The sequence below is a fragment of the Semicossyphus pulcher genome, unplaced genomic scaffold (assembly GCF_022749685.1).
Source record: "Semicossyphus pulcher isolate SPU_LCO1_2020_fin unplaced genomic scaffold, fSemPul1.0.p SCAF_25, whole genome shotgun sequence".
NCBI classification, from domain to species: Eukaryota; Metazoa; Chordata; class Actinopteri; order Labriformes; family Labridae; genus Semicossyphus; species Semicossyphus pulcher.
Window position 1 is genome coordinate 3,673,614 of NW_027211699.1, and position 13,307 is coordinate 3,686,920.

Here is a 13,307-nt window from a genome sequence, read left to right on the forward strand (position 1 = left end):
ATGGGGCACCTGGAAGTTCGGGGCCCAAAGTAATTGCCGACCTTTGGCTCTTGGTAAAGACTTACAATTGGTGTCATAACTCCGCCTTAATTGTACGTTAACTTGGCCGACTTTAAGTCACTTGTTGCGGACGATCACCATGTCTCTCCATCTTTCTGAGGTCTGGGTACACTCAGATAAGTGGCGCTGTCTACTGTTGTCAATGCATATTGGGTTTTAGAAGTCTAGATCCTGAAGATAAGACGACCCCACTTTTTCACATGATGTCAAGGGGAAAAAAATCGGACTTATATTCAGACCAATACAGTAAATATGGGGCGATAACCATTAAAAAAATGTTCAGACATTCTCCTGGATAGTTGTAATGAATGGAGAAGTGAGCCACAGAGGCCAAAGGCAACTTTTCAAAGCAGGTTGTAAATTGGTTTCTTTCTGCAGTAAAGTTGGAGGATTTAGCATGAGGCTCTATGGGGATTGACTCACTTTTGGAGCCAGCCTCAAGTGGCCAGTTGAGGAACTGCAGTTTTTGTACTTTTGGTACTTCTGGTTTGGCTCGGTTGGTAGAGCAGGCGCCCCATGTATAGAGGCTACAGTCCTCGTCGCACTGATCGCAGGTTCGACTCCCGGTCAGCCGATCCATTTGGTGCATGGCATCCCCCACTCTCTGCTCCCCACATTTCCTGTCTCTCTTCAGCTGTACTATGAATAAAGGCAAAAAGCCCCAAAAAAATTTCCCATATATTTTAAACCAGGAGGCTGCAGTCCTGGCCTTGACAAAAGTAACAACAACTTTCTCATTCTTAAGGAACAAGAACGTTCCTCTGCGAGTTAATAAAGGCTGGTCGTTGCTTGTTAGTGGAGTTTGTGTATGGTCCATTCTGCGGTTTGCAAGTTCTTTTTTTGTGTTTATGTGGTAACCTCCAATAGTACAAAGACGCGTAGGTCAGTTCCTTGGAAACCAAATCCCTGTTGGGATGAATGTGTCTATCTTTTGACAGCAACCTATCCAGGGGGTTTTGGTGCCTTTAAACAAAATTATGCTGGGATAAGCTCCTCTCCCCTTGTGACCAAGAGGCAGCAAACAAGCACAGAAAATAGACTAAATCAAGTGTTTTATCTTTCCTTTATATCTTTTGTGACATTAGTTTAATTCTCTGAGGTGCTCTCTTTGTTCAGCTTTCTCTTTGCCGTGTCTCAACAGATTCTCCTGGTAGTTTACCACCTCTTTATTGACCCTTATTGACGGCCACTCTGCACTTGTCCCTCCTCTCTTTTTGTCGCCAGGCCAAGGCCACGTGCCGGCCAAGCAGGGGTCCGTCAGTCAGGTTGCTGTACCAAGTGATTCGATGACAGCACGGCTCAATAGCTAAGGCACCAAAGGTTACGTAAATCTCACGCGGAGCGCCAGTAAACCGCAAACAAGGCAGTAATGCTGACAAAGGCTTGCTTCATCAAAACAGATTACACCTACATAATGCATGTGTGTGAGAGAGAGAGAGATGAGAAATGTTGTCTTTCAGAAAATGTCATTGTGAACCATTTTAATCTAGTTCTGACAGCGGCGGTGATTTATCAAAAGTCCTTGAATCTCCGCTTCTCAGAAATGAGCTGTAGTCAAATGTTGGTGTATTTTGTGTGCTCAAGGAGAAAAGACGTAAAACAGACGGATGCAGTGGCCCGACATTGTCAACACTTCATCTTTTTGTTGTGTGTGCGTGTCTGAATAGGTTGCAGCGTTGGCTACTGAAAGAGCAGATTGTAAAACAAAAATAAAAGTGTGTAATGTCGTCACTCGGCTTGCATCTCAGCTCCGTGAGTCACAAGTCGTGCCGTATCAAACTTCAGAAATGCTGACGTCTGATTCTTAATGAAAATAGTCAGACAAAAAAAACCTGCAAGGTTAAAATATTATGTAAGAAATCTCAACGTCAGAATATGAACGAAACAGGAGAAAAAAAAAGTCAATCTCCCACCATCATCTCAGTGTGTTTACAGACAGCTACAACACAAGCAAGCAGGGAGGCTGATACAAAGACACTGACAATGTTCTGTCAGAGATTATTAATCCAGTTTAATATCAAGCCTTTATCTTTCATCTCTCTTGTATTGTGTAATGTTTGCTCATGAATGGTAATACTACCATGTAACTCTTCCTTTTGAGGCCTCCCTGTGAAAACCACACATCTCCAAAATCTTATAGTTAGTCTCTTTGTATGCTGTGAGAGGAAAAAACACTAGACCGTGAAAAATAAAATATAGACTTTTACAAATATAATATAAATCATCACTTATGAGCCTCTATACTCTATGATGAGTGTGTGTGCAGACCCTTGTGAGACCCTTCCCTCTGCATCTATTCTGTTTTGCTTTGCACGGGACGTTTTCAGGAGGGGCGCTGTTGTGGTTCCCTGAGCCAATCACAGCGTATAGGTGAGTGTGGGAGTGGTTCAAATTAGCAACTAGGCCCCATTCAGATCGGCGAACATAGTGAAACAGTGATGCAGAGTTGGCCTTCTTTCTGTTGGACAGGTAGGTGCCTCAAACCGTGTAGGACAAGCTAACCAGCAGTTAGCATTCTAGTGCAATGGTAACCGGCGGTTAGCATGCTAGCGCAGACGTAGCCGTAGGTTACCAATGCTAGCATAAAGGTAGCCGGCGGTTAGCATCCTAGTGCAACGGTAAGCGCTGACGAGCATGCTAGTGCAACTGTAAGCGTCGGTTAGCATGCTAGTGCAAAGGTAACTGCCGGTTAGCAGGCTAGCGCAAAGGTAACTGCTGGTTAGCAGGCTAGCACAAAGGTAACCATGATGCCGTCGGTGTTAGCTCGGTGGGGTGGGCGTGTTCTCGCACAAGAGAGAGTGAGAGTGAATTTCTGGTGACGAAGAGCCCAGGAGGAGGAGCCCAGTTTGAATGTGTTGTTGACAAAATGCAAAGAAAAATCCTACTGGATTAAATGACAAGGCTCAAAACTTTCTTCCTCACACAGACACTGCAACTAACTACAATTCAAATAGACTAAATTGCTCACATACAGTATGACCTGACAGATGTGTGTGTGATGATTCATTGTGCTTCTGATGATCGTCGTGGCTGTGACAGATCGTTGTAGGACGGCTGTGAGTGTCTGGGTGTTACATTTTCCTCACTCATACACACACACACAGTGGAGTATTGGAAATGTGTTTGATGAAGAAAGTATATTCCACCATGGTATGGGTTTGGCAAAAGCATGACTCCAACAAACTTTTTTCCTTGACTGGGATACATCATGACCCAAACCTGTTTAATGGTCCAATGGAAAACCAAAAATCAGCGTCATCACAGCCTGTTAGTGAGTCATCTCAGCCTGTTTTAGTCTTATTCAGTTTCACTGAGCTCATTTGTACATCAACCAGCCTGATTTTCACCATTTCCTCTTTCCGAGGACACATTTGGATTCAATTTCATGATTTGATGGATGACTTTCTGCTTAGCAAATTTTCGAGGCAATTTTACAGTCCTGAAACTTTTTTTCACCATTTCTGCATTAAATGTAAAAATATTCAACAATATAACCTCCATCAAACCTTTAACCTTTTGCACTCTGTCTAACACACGACTCAAATGTAATCACAGTTTTAGATACAGATGTGATTTAAAGGTCACTGTGAAAGGTCAAAAGTGCATAAAAACATATTGAGCCAACAGGAGTGCGTCCCTGACCTCAAATCCTCTCCTTTTAATCATCGTCTCCTTTGTTCTTCTAAACCATCTTTGCATTATACGTCCAGTCAATCACTGCTTCCTGTCCCCATAATCCCCATCTCTTTAAACTCATTGTTTTTTCACTCACATGGTCATTTTCTTCAATGAGTAGACCCCCCCCCCCTCTCTTTTTAATACAAGTGTCATGATGAAAGTGGAGTTGTGATTATGCTGTGGATCGTCTTATAGAAGGAGAGCAGGCGTGTGAGGTTAAGTAAAGGACAGATGTCTGATGAGAGGCTGAGTGGTCCCTGTGTCAGGAGTGATCAGGATTAAGGAGAGTGAATGGGTAATAAAGGAAGGTAATAGTGTAGCTGTGGTTCATATGATGCAGCAGCATAATGTTTTACACCAAAAGCAACAATTCTAGAGTCTGTCTTAGAGAGGTTTATGATCAAAGGCTGAAAAAGACTTTCAGAAGGAGACGAAGAGGAGGATGGAAGAAGAAGAAGGAGAAGAGGAGGACAATGGAAGAAGAAGAAGGAGAAGAGGAGGACAATGGAAGAAGAAGAAGAGGAAGAAGAGGAGGATGGTAAAGGAAGAAGAGGAGGATGCTAAAGGAAGAAGAAGAGGAAGAAGAAGGAGGACTATGAGGAAGAAGAAGAGGAGCAGGACAATGGAACAAGAGGAAGAAGAGGAGGAGGAAGAGGAGGACAATGGAAGAAGAAGAATAAGAAGAAAAGGAAGAGAAGGAGGAAGAAGAGGAGGACAATGACGAAGAAGAAGAAGAAGACGAGGAGGAAGAGGAGGATGATAAAGGAAGAAGACGAGGAGGAAGAAGGAGAAGGACAATGGAACAAGAGGAAGAGCAGGAGGAAGAAGAAGACGAGGAGGAAGAGGACAATGGAAGAAGAAGAAGAGGAGGAGGAGGAGGAAGAAGAGGAGGACAATGGAAGTAGAAGAAGAACAAGAAGAGGATGAGGACAATAGAAGAAGAAGAGGAAGAAGAAGTAGAAGAGAAGGAGGACAATGGGAGAAGAAGAAGAGGAGGAAGATGGAAGCAGAAGAGGCAGATGGAAGAAGAAGAAGAAGAAGAAGAACAACAACAACAACAACAACAACATAAACATGGCCGCCGGGTAGAATTTATAAAAACCAGCTGCTGGGTGATCCTGAAGCGTGCCGTCAGTGATCGCCTCATTTCCTCCCTCACACTGCAAACACTCCGGACTGTAACACAGCCTGCTAATCCTGACTGCAGGCCGACACACTCATTAACACACACACACACACACACACACACACACACACACACTCATTTACACACACACACACACACACACACACACACACGCACACACACTGGGGCTGCGAATGGGAGCAGTCATGCATGATGTACTTGAACACCGGGGGGATTAAACCACTTGGGGGGAAGAACCCAGTTTCACTTGCATACAAAAGGAGGCGACAGGAAATTATAGCTGCAATGTCAATTAATTTCTATTTGCTGAGAAATGAGCTGCGAGAAGTGACTTTTCCTTCGCAGGCCGAGCCGACATGATTGGTGGCTCGTAACTTCAGCGCTGGCATTTACAGCTTGAACAGCAGAAGTGGAGTCAGCCCTGTTAGAGTTGAATAATCTGCCTGTATATCATCCTTTGATGTGCATACAGCAGGTGACCGATTCTTCTACAGCGCTCTCTGTGCAGCTAACCTTTAGTATTTGAGGGTGTGAGAATCTCATTAATCCTATTAGACCTTTTCACCGTGCTTGATTGCTCCTCTTCTTCCGTCATATTTGTCTCTCACCTCGTCTCACGTCCACACAAACATTCATTATGCCGGCTTCAGCGGCCTCTTGAGTGGAATGTACATCATTAGAGGCATTGAACGCACCGCTCTCTCAGGAGCCATCCACAGCACTTTAACTATTGAACCTGGGACCACACACTCAGCACTCTGCGGCGTGTGTGTAAGTGTGTGCCGATACATAAACAAAGCTCCATCCTCTCAGGGTCAGGAAGACAGAGGCATCGCAGAGGAGGGATAAACCGGGAAGATTCAGGCAAGATTAGGAGCCAAGAGGAGAAGACGAGGGGTAAATGTGAGGTTTGAACTTTGTGTTTGGACCCCTGATGTCTTTGTGCTTCTGTTGTAGGCCTTTCATTAAATCATTTCTCACTCGCACAGGTTCTCTCCACATTTACAGGGCTGAGCAGAAACAGTGCAAGGCTACAAATGGCCGCTGCTGATTCATGTGTTCATTATTTCCTTGGTTTAAATCCGTCTTCTCCCCTACAGAGCTCTTAATGCCCTTTTCCCCTTAAGAATATTGTGCTCACAGAATGCAGGCCTGCTTGCTTACCTTAAAGTCGAGCTGAAACGGCATTTCCAGTATCTAGCTTCCGTATCGTGACGTATTTCCGAGTGAAACAGGACGTGCACGCGGGACATATCATTAGAGGGATTTGATTTAATCGTTGAGAAGTGGGCGGAGACAGACGTTCTCCACAGCGCAGTAGCTAGCTAACTGACCGAGCGTTCTTGGTGCTCTGCGGCTAAATGTTGCAGATTGATTTGAAATTGGTTGGTCCTAGCCTACGTAAGCACACGGGATATTTTTTTTTTTACAGGAAGAAAAAATGAATTTGGTATAAGAATACGAAGAAATTGATTTTCTGTATTTTTTGTTTTTGGCCTATATTGTCATATAGATGCACTTAAAATGACATTTTGCATTTCACCTCGACTGGGAGGTACCCCACTATGTACCCCACTGTAGCCCCTTTTACACTCACAGTTTAAAGAGGGGTTACACCTCGTCTTTCACGTAAAATGCACGGAGGGGGAATGGTGTGGCGAAGTCGTTCCGCCTCTGAGCCGGCGTTGGAGGTAGTAACAGAGGTGTAAACAGTGGAGCCGGGAGGGCGGAACAGCGGCGTGTATGTATTTGACGTTTTGCTCCCGCAACACCGTGACACAATGTAAATGCACACACTGGGGCGGCTTTACGCACTTCCAGGTAAGAAGTCGGTCGTAGCTAAGCCGGACATAAGAGATAAGATCTATTTTTTTTCACGCCCAGCTGGTGCACCCGGCTCCTGTAGACACAGTGCAGGAGAATGTTTGGGTTGCTTGGCAACAAAAGTCTAGTTTCAGTTAAGTTGTGGAACTAGTTGAGTTGATGGAGCAAAAAATAATCCGTTGCTTAATTGTTACTGTTTCCTGCTATCTGCTGCGTATGTAACTGTTCAATAACTGACAATATCACACATGAGGTCGTGATGTTATACTGAATATCAGCACTCCCTCTCATGTGATGTTGTTGTGATGTTTAAAAGCAGCGAATCTTCACAGCAGATGCAGAAAGTGTTTTTGCTGGTAAACGACTTTAACTATAAAGAAATGACAAAGCTCTGTACAGTTTGCGCAAGTCAACAATGTTTAAGATCTCAGATGAAATGTTTTTCGGTGTGTTCACAGAGATCGGGGTGACTACAAAGTACATGATGGCTGGCAGACGGGGGATGGGCACAGTCAGTATGTTCAAAGTGCCTTAAAACATTACCATCCACCTCGAGGTCCTGCCAATGTTTTGTCACAGATAGTTATACAATATATGTGTGACTCAGCCCGGCCTAGTTAAACACACGTGGCTTTCATCCAGTATCAGCTTATAAACTCAACACGGCACCGACTGCGAGAAATTAGAGCAATACGCAGCAGAAGTGCTCGAACACACGCATCAATATGTTGAATCTCACGCGCACACATAGAGGTGACGACGCCTCCCGCGGGGCGGTTATAAAATTAGAGATAAAAGTTAAAAGGCCTGCTGTCGCCTCGCGTCCCTCTGATCACTCTCTAAAGCGGAGACACAAACACACGGCTGTTGTTGGATAAGATACACACAGGAACGCGCTATATTTTAACTATAATGGGAGGCTATTATCAGGGCTAAACTTGGAACAACAAATGCACCGCTGCCTCATTTTACCTCATGTGCAGGACAGTATCCCCCCAATTAGTGCACATGAAGGGCCTGCGAGATTGCTGCTGCCTCCGTCCATTAGCGTGTAAAGGATGGGTGGAGAGGGGAGGACTGCATCATTATGCTTTCAAAGAGCACAGTGTCGGTGCACTCGGCACTAATCAAGGGGCTGTAATTGATGAGAGTCCTGAGCTCGGGCTGAATCAAAGGGTATTACTGTATCAGGCGCCGCTTCTTTAGCGGTGGAGGCTTATGAGGGATGGAAGACGCAGCTGGTTGGATTAAGAGTGTCTGTGTTTGAGCAGAATGTTTGTACAAAAAAACAACAGAATTCCCCTCTAACAGTACTTTTTGGCTTGGATACTCGGCTGTTAAATTCCAATTAAATCATCATTACAAAGGGAAAAAAACAGCACTAAATTTAGACTCAAATATAAGCCCCTTTCACACGTGCACTCCTGACGTTTTCCAGAAAACTTCAAGACAATCTGCCCCTGATTTTTTTCCAGAGTTGCCCTTTCTCACACGTCCCTCACAGCGGGAACAATTTCATCGTCGGCCCTCATTGCTCCCAAAGCTCATCATCTCTCCACTCTACAGACATCTTTGCTGTTGTCGTCTTATAAATGATCCTTCTTCTTCAACCTCGGGTGTATTTAATCATCCTGTTACGTGCCACTTGCACCGGTTGTGTGATATAAACATCATCACCCCGCCCACTAGCTTGTGGTGAATGTTCCCGTCCATTACCTGCTGCGTTAACCCGTCGGCTCACCCCGATTTCTTGCAGACATTTCACCATGAGGCTGACAGAAAAAAGTCTGCATAAAGTCGGGGTGAAATATTGGCATGTCGGGACATTTTCATGTGTAAATTCTCCAGGGCCTTCAGAATCGAATTGTCTACAGGAGCAGAAAACAGCTGTTCTTGCAGTTTTTCAAAAAGTCGTTATCTCAAAATCATGATGTAATTATTATCCAAATACAAACTAACTTCTTTAACTTGAAATCACACGATTAAACAAGATAATTCTCTCTTATTAATTATGTTCATCAAAGATCAGGAGTGCGATGCCAGCATGAATAGATGACAGCTTGATGCAACTTCATGAACTAAATTTATCTGAAAAAAAAAGTTGATCAGATTACAACATGTCATTACTTACCTTTTTATCACCAGGAAATTGGCCTTTTGTTTTCATAAAAAAAACAAACTTGATACACAACTACAGGGCCAGGGGGATGAAAGATGGAGAGACACGGTGATCGTCCGGAACAAATGGCTCAAAAGTTGGCCAAGTGAACCGACAACTGAGGCGGTTGTCGTCACAGAGTGTAATGTCTGAAAATGGCGAGCCCACAAAGATCAGGGGCCACCGTAGTGCGGCTAGCCACGGAGCTCCGTGCCCCGTCCTCCTGCGCTCTCAGCGGGCATAGCCCTCCACGCCTTGGTTACACATCTGGGAGTCCTGGGGGACTCAATCGGCCCACAACGGGCTGTTCGGCTGTGTCTTAAAAAAGCTAAGAGTCTTACCCAATGACTGTATATATAGATGGACAACGCGTCTGTGATAGGCGCTGCCATCCTGCGATGGTGACGTCATATAGAGCCAGAGACTGCGCAGTAGAGATCGGCGAGTGAAGCGGCCGTAGCCACTTCCGCTAACCCAAACACACACTTAACGTACCAAAAAAACAGCAAGGATCCCGCACGCCGGCGTGTTTAACATCAGAACAGCTTCTTTGTGTTGGTCTGAGGTTAATGTTCACAGGTATGGAAACTTAAATGACTGTAGTGATTGTTTTAGTCAAGTTTCCACTCGCGGATCGTCCTCCACTCTGCTCACCCGCAACTGATCGGCTGCAGGAGCCGAATTTGTCAACAGAGCTGTCAATCATCATTTTGACAGCATCAAATAACTAATTAAAAATAAACTTGTCAGAAAAATGAACACTTGGACGTGAATCACCATGATTATAACTAGCTATAATGACAGAAACCATGTTTGAGAAAAATTTATCGGGTGTGTATTTTGATTTTATAGTTTGACTCATGTCACATCTGTTAACATGGAGGAGGCGGGCTTTATGACCTATACTGCATCCAGTCAGCAGGGGGCGCCCGAAATGTTTTGGCTTCGCTTTTAGGGAGCTGTCATGTCGTCCATCTTTTCATACAGTCTATGGTCTTACCTAACAGATGGTAACAGACCGTGGTCCTCAAAGCGGCCGGCTGAGATTGACAGGAGAGTGTGTGAGAATGTTACTGACAAACTGAACAGAGGTATGCCCATTAGCAGAGCTGTCATCCAGCTGTATCAGGACTGCACCACAACTTGTCCTCAATGTGATGGTTAATGATTTATTGACATTTTTAAAGGTGTTTTATCTAATCTAATTAATCTAAAAGACATTGAAACATGATTTTATTCAAAAGGTAAAATAAAATTGTTTGCTTTATATAAAAACAAATTTGATTTGTCTTAAAAAGGGGTGTCATCTTATACAATCACTCCAACAATAGCCGTTCTTGCACAGGGGAAGTTTCCTGGACTAACTACACAAAATACACAAACTAAGGATCCTTTTTTATTCATTCTTCTGTTTTTAAACATGAATTTAAATGTAGCCTTGTTTTTATACAATAAAATGTAATTAAAAATGTACTGAAGGGAAAAACAAGCACTACTGGCTCTTCTTCAAGGCGCCTCACTTTGGGGAACCACTGAGCAAAATCATGTATTATCTCTTCTATCATTTAATGATGACTGGGATTACACTGCCAAGTACTGATGCGAGTACTTGTGCTGAATTAATGAGGGCCACGGCCGCTGCTTTGAATAAAGGTTGCAGGTGATAACAGGTTGTTGCTTTGTGGTGAACCGACACTACTACAGAGTTTTAGCTGCTGGTTGGACCATGAACACATCCGACAAACAGCTCTTTTTTTTCACTCAGACTGTCTGGAGTCATAATCCGCCCATTTGATGACCTCTGCAGCTCATCCCCCCCTGGGTTCACGAACACTATTAGTGTCTAAGACCTCTCACACATACATCAACATGCCCAGGCAGACACAGTGTGGGAAAGACGTTCTGTGTGTTCCCCTTCGGCTCTTGATTCTTGTGTTTTAAATGCATCTGTGGTCTCTAAAGATATAAAGCCACCGTGCGCTATAAGATAATGAAAACTCAGTGGATACTTATGACTGATGGCTGCAATCACCTCGCACAGCAAATGGATCGCGCCACGAAATCAGAGCACTGCGATAAAAATATCACTCTGCGGAAAAGGATGGAAATGTGTCATCCTGTCATCCCACAAGAGGTGCATGGACGGCGTCTCCGCGGAGAGCCGAGGAGTCAATCACCTCCTGTTGGAAATGACAGGCAGCGAGACAAAACAAATTATGTGGATGGAGATGTGTGGCTGACGTGGTGCAGACAGATACATGGGAGACAGGAGAGCAAACACACACGGTGGCAGAGTGAGTGGTGACTGCTGATGGATGGGTAAAAAAGTGATCCGCAGGTAATCAGACAGGTGAGTGGGAAGGAGACGCACAACAGACCAGGGAGTTAATGCATCAGTATTGCGTCAGAAAGACACGAACAAGGATCCGCTGTGACATCTGGGGAGAAAGTTGGCTGTTGGTTGAGTCACATGTGCCGCCCCGAGTTAACCACTAGCAGTATTAATCGGCTTGGACAGAGAAGACAGGCTTAATGAAGGCTAAGCTGCAGTTACAGCTTCTCCCAGCGGTTAGCAGTCAGAGGTCACAAGCTTGGCAGCGGGACAGTGAAACAAACAAACTCAGAACATAGCGGGGAGGATACACACAATACACGATGTTGTACCAATTTTATACACCGTATGGTCCAAATATGTTTTTTTCCCCCTTGAAATACATCTAAAAAAGTGGGGTCATCTTATATTCGGGGTCTAGACTTTTAAAGGCCAATACTAACACAACAGTAAACGGCACCACTTATCTGTAAAGCGAGTGTAACCCTCATGACTGAGGCCAGCTGTCAATCACAACTCGAGGTCTACACGGATCCACCGGAACCCTAGGACCCGGCTGCTTTTTTTTTTTCATGTGGGCAACCAGTTCCGAGTCAGACCCGAGTTTAAGAAAAGAAAAAGGCCCTTGAAACAAATTACACTTAAAATAATAGGTAAACTTACCCGACATTAGTTATGCCAGTTAGTTAGCCCGCAAGCTACCTGTTGCTAGGCAACAGGGGTGGCGTTTGGTGATGCAAGGGTAGACCAGACCGAAGTTTAGAAAGCACTGGTCATGATGAAAGTGCTGTGTGTTTGTGTGTTAACTTGCAACAATGTATTATTCAGATGAGAACGTGCGGGAAATAAGGTGGAAAAAAACAGGAGAAAGCGCAACAACGAGTTGAGTGACGTGTCACGTGACTTTACAGGTTCAGAGAAAAGTTAAAGCCCGAGCCGGTAGAGATGGATAGATCACAGGTCAGACTTGTACAACACGGATGATAGCAAACTACAAATGCTAACGTTAGCAGCCTTGGCAAAGAGTTATCGTTAACATTGTTCAAAAGAACAAATAGTCAAACTTAACTTTATGAGGCTAGATGCAACAAAACGGTAATGATGCCTCTAAACGAGCCACGCATTTGTCATCCGTCTGCGTGACAGCAAGTGGACTTTAAATCTGAAATAACTAGTGGAGTAGTAACTTTCTTGGCAAGGAGGATGGATTATATGCACGGCCAGGCACAGGGGAGAAAGCTACGTCACATTAGGTAGGACAAAAAGTTTTGTTTTGACACCTGACTAACATTGACGCAATCAGCTGTGAAGAAGGTGCTGATCGGGTCTGTTTCGCCGGGCCGGGGTCGGGTCTGTCGGTTCCTGGGAAACGTGGAAAACGTGATTTTATTCAGAAGGTAAAATCAAATTATTTCCTATATGAAAACAAATTTGGTCTTCAAAAAGTCTTGAAAAGGGGGGGTCATCTTATAAACAGGGTCGTCTTATATTCGGACTAATACAGTTATATTCTTTTGATGCACAAAAACACAAAGACAAATTTCTTGTATGTTTACTTGGCAATAAACCCTGATTCTTGAGTATAGTAAATTTTGTGCTATACGCATATATAATACACAGAAATGATGAATTCAAATTAGCTGCCTCCAACATTTATCTTTCACCAAATTTCATTCAGAGTCAGAAGAGCTTTATTGATTCCACAGAGAAATTATACAGGTACATTTGCTCACAGTAAGAGAGAGAAAGAGGGAACAGAAGTTGAATAAATAATAGAAAGAGAATAGGAAAAAGAGCAGAAAATAAAGGTAGAATAATAGAGGTAATGGAGGGAGAGAGGGAGATTTAAGGGAGAGAAAAAGGTAATCAGGCAGAATGATGGGAAGAGAGATTTCCTGTCACATCCAAGGGCATGGCAGTGTTCATGTTCTCAGCCGGGACCATCTGCTGCAGGAGCACGTCAGCCAGCCAGCGAGGAGAACGTTACAAGCCTCTGCCAAAACATGCCGTAACACCATCACCAACGACAACAAACAAACATCGCGCGCGCACACGCACACACACACACACACACACACACACACACACACACACACACTAGAGAGCAG